Source organism: Bacillus rossius, chromosome 5 (genome assembly GCF_032445375.1).
Source record: "Bacillus rossius redtenbacheri isolate Brsri chromosome 5, Brsri_v3, whole genome shotgun sequence".
Lineage (NCBI taxonomy): Eukaryota > Metazoa > Arthropoda > Insecta > Phasmatodea > Bacillidae > Bacillus > Bacillus rossius.
Window position 1 is genome coordinate 59,580,080 of NC_086333.1, and position 4,583 is coordinate 59,584,662.

The following is a 4,583-nucleotide window of genomic DNA, read 5'->3' on the forward strand; positions in this document are numbered from 1 at the left end:
GGCGGTTCGCGTGGCGACCCGCGGAACTCCCGCCGCGTGGGGATTGGCGTGGCAGGAGGGAGGGGAAGCGGCGACCCTTGTAATCCACCAGGCGCGCGCGACACGTCTCACGTTGCGGCGGCCACGTGACGTCAGTGGCCGTGCGGGGCCGCCAGCCAGCTCCGAACCTGCACGCGCCGCGGCCCTGCTTACGTTCGTAACAATATATTACGTAGAAACACAATTCCCACCGCTTCTGTGTTCGTGGAATATTAGGGCTATAATGGAGGCTAAACACATTATTGAAGCCCACTTAGGATTTTAATGATTCTTCTAAAATAATCTCTCTGTAAACGTATGTAGCTAAGTTGCTTTAATTTTTTCATTCTGTCTTTGCTTGTGTTTCTTTTCTTTTAACTCCGGGAAGAGCCCCCCCCCCCCCCCCCCCGGTCACCCGTCTGGTTACGTTACTGGTTCTGTACTTATACATTTTTAATTTAATCAAACGCAACTGCAGGCAACTATGCAATATTTTTGATGTGTAAACATCTTAGCTCTCGGTGAAAGGCATTTGGTAGTAGAAATTTCATGAAACTGAATTGAAAGTCGATGAACGGAGATGTGTAAACAAGTTGGCGGACCCACATATAGCAACATAACCTCGTGTATACATAGTCACTTTCGTAAATATTGGAGGACATACGAAACGTATTGGTATGCCAAATGTAACTTCATGATAGTAAAAGTACCCTGGAATATATTTGGTGAACTAAATTAGTCACAGTAAAGGGTAATTTCACGTGTTAAAATACGTAAGAAAACTAGCATTACACTTATTATAATACATATTCTCCTTATTAAGTCCCAATAGACTTAGTATCACAGCGGTAGACGCACGCTTTGTGAATTCATGTGACGTGGTTCAAAACTCATCTCACAAAACTTTTTTTTACTTTTTAAAAACACTATAATATAATAACATAATAGTGCAATAATAGTGTAGAATTAGCTCAATGATTTTAAGCTTTGTTTTTAGTAATTATTTATTTTGGCAAAAACAAATAGGCTATACAAGCATATACTTGGTGTTATAATATGTGTTTTAAAATGTTTCAGGTTAATATTTTAGTAAAGCCATAAAAGTATAACTTCTAAAGTGTACGAAAATTTTACAGTATTAACTGTTTGGTGAATAAAATTAATTTTCGAAAATCAGGTCCAAAGCGGGGTTTAGGTTGTCTTTTTCATTTCTATCGGAACCGTTTATGCTTTTTTTTTAATTTCCAGTTTTTTCGTGCTGCTATCTGTGCGTAATGATGGCAAGAAAAGTTTATGGTTCAGGCAGTGAATTATAGCGGCTGGTGCAGGAAGTTTCGCGTCCAGAAGTTTTGTTACTTGAAAAGATAATATTATATTTATCAGTATTTTAGCGACCCACCTCGACTTCGCACGGATGCACTATTCTAAATTGGCGTCATTTATATTTAAGAAGTAACTACTTATCCAGTTCTCGTAAGAATCCGGTGCTTTCAAAAAAATTATACGCGTACTAACACGTATAACTAAAGAATTCCCTTGTATACAATCTTTTTTTTTTTTTCGCATGGGACAACACAGACAAATTTTGTTTAGAAATCACACGCGAAAGGGCTTACTTCTAGCTATCCATTAGACGTACAATTCTGTAGTACATTAATTTGATGTATTAGTCATGTATAAGTCAGCGAAAGCGGTTTTTTATGACTTCATTACAAAACATTGAAATTTCTCTACTATCTTTAAATTTAATGAGTATGTATTATACACATAATATTTCCTGAAGAAATTCTCTAAATTATGATGAAATACGCATCAAAATCCACTGTGTAGTTCAGAATAAGTAAGTGAACAAGAGCGGATAGCAATTTTGTTTTATACTTTTTAAAGATTTATGACGCTATGATTATTTTAAAGAATTCTACGGTAAAGTTCTTGTCCTAGTTCAGTATTTGCAACATGAACAACATTGTAACACATGCATTTGCTCGTTACCGAGGCTAGATGTTTACACATCACTGGTGATTAGTGAAAGACACGCTCACATAAAAAAAAAATCTGACTCGGAATGTTATCGATCAGCCCGAATGCACAATACCTGTGTGTCTCAGCGCCCGTGGAGGTAAGGCCTAGAAGATAGTTCCTCCTGTAGTCATAAGTATTAAACTCGGCAGCATTGCACAGTATGTCGCCACGTCTCCAAAGTGAGACAATCTCATCATTGTTCACCGGCAGAACGTCGTTATTTGCTCTCGGGTTTTAGGGCGTTAAAGTTAAGTCCCGGCGAAAGACAAGAGCGTGATTAAACATTTGATTTTAGGTGTTTAACAAATTGTATTATGTTTCACAATACCTCCATTAATGCTGGCGTAACGTTAGTGTGTTAGTTTTCTAACCTGCATATATTCAAATGAATTATAACTAAGTGAACTTTTGACATGTACACAAGTATCAGTTTTTATTTGAACAATGATTGTTGCCAATGAAACGTGCAAACTCAGTCGACCTCGTCGGCCGTGTAAAATACAACGTTCAACTTTAGATGTGAGTGGTTTGAAAATAATGACTGGAACGTGTTACACATCCATTCGTAACAACTCTGGGAATTTGCATTCGTCACTTATAAATCACAGAATTGAGGTTTTATCTAGGAAAACGTTCAAGGTAGTAAAATCGGGCTCCTGGCATGTGTATCGAAAAAGTATTTGATGAAATACCATTAAACTTCACCTCAGTTGTCTTGCACACTAACACATTTAACGCGTATTCAAGGAATACAATTTTTGATGTGTAATTTTTTAGCTCTTGGTATACGGTATTTGTTGGGAATAATTTCGTGAATGTGACGGGATTCAAGGAACGGAAATGTACAACAGCCACGGTGCTGCTATCTGTGATGTATGGCACGAAAAGAAGTTCACAAATACAAAGGTAAAAATTGTAGTATTAATTGGTTAATGAATTCTAACAAGACGGACAGTATTTTAATTAAATAATTGGTCGAAAATCAGGTCCAAATCTGGGGTTTAGTATTTCACACGCTTTATTTTCAAGCCTTTTTCACTTTTATCGGAACCGTTGCATTACATAGTTTAAAATCTCTCTCTGCAAATCGAATGATTCGATAGTCGACGTAGCTGCTCCGGCAGCGAATTCTAGCGGCGGGTGCGTAAAATACGTGTGATTCGCGTCCACAAATGTAGTCAAAAAATGTTGCGTGAATATATATATAACACGCGGCATTATTTTAAATAATACTACGTGACATTTCGTGTCCGAGTTAAGTATTATAAGTGTATTTGCAACATGAGAACACATGAATTTACTCGTTACCGAGGTTAGATGTTACACATCTCTGGCGAGTGCTGAAAGACTTATTGCAATTTTTTTCTGTAAAGAACAATGCCTATGAATTAAGTGTGGTTATTTTTGAAGACAAAACAGTCTATATTAAAATAAAAGTGCAGGTCAAGAAGTAAGGTCAAAATTGAATGATAACCTGAGTATTATATAATACAGTTTGATTTTATGTCTTGTGCGCTTAAATAATCTAGAGCTTTCCTACAGTTTTAATCCGTAGGTGGATATTCTTTGGTTGTAATTAACCAAATATTTTCCCTTTCACGTTAAATTTCTATGTGTTGTCACCGACAATGAATTATGTGTTGTGTTGTCGGAGTTACTTCTTGTGTTGATTTAAATATGTACGTTGTTCTCAAGAACCGGAAAATTCCAATACATACATTGTATTGGCCTTTTTTTTTTTCAGTTCTTTGATTTCTGTCATTTTCCAAACTGGAACAGTCATAATTGTGGGCAGTTATTATGACAATCATAAATTTCCAGATACCGTGACCCATTTAGTACTGGCATAATTATCACACCAATATTTAAATTGTCATGATGTTCTTTATTATATCCATCTTACGGAAAGCGGAGATTTAGTTCAAAAATCATATATATTTACACATTTTGAAACCTATATTTCAATTTACACTATAATATATGTAAAATAAGTGACGTTAAAATGTAACTATTCAAACAAAAATAATATTACTAAACATTCCTTCAAGCCGAGAATGTATACAGTTTACGAGTCACCCTGTTAGCGTCTTTTCCATTTCCTTTCTCTTGGGGTGTTGATTTTTTTTTTTTTTTTGCATTACACACATTGCCTTACATAGTCTTACGTTAAAATTGATAGTCTCAAGCCTGGCTGCAAGAAACTGCAACGGCAGCTGCAACTGTATGTATGCACTGACTGGAAAACACTACAAGAGTCAGCCTTCAATTACCTCATGCAGAATATGTTTAGGTTCGCCTGAGACGTATGCAGCTTGCTCCTCTTGAACTCAACGCGGACTGCATATCTGGCAGACACGAGGAAACATTGTATTTATGACGCTACTTCATCTCGGTCCTTGTCCTCACTGTTCACAAATTGTCGAACATTTAAAAATTGTAAAAAATCTTCGTGCACTGAATCTTTGTGTACATACTTCAAAACCAGTGTTAACTGGGACTCATGTGAAGCATCTGGAGTTTCGTCGAACATGATGCTATAAAAT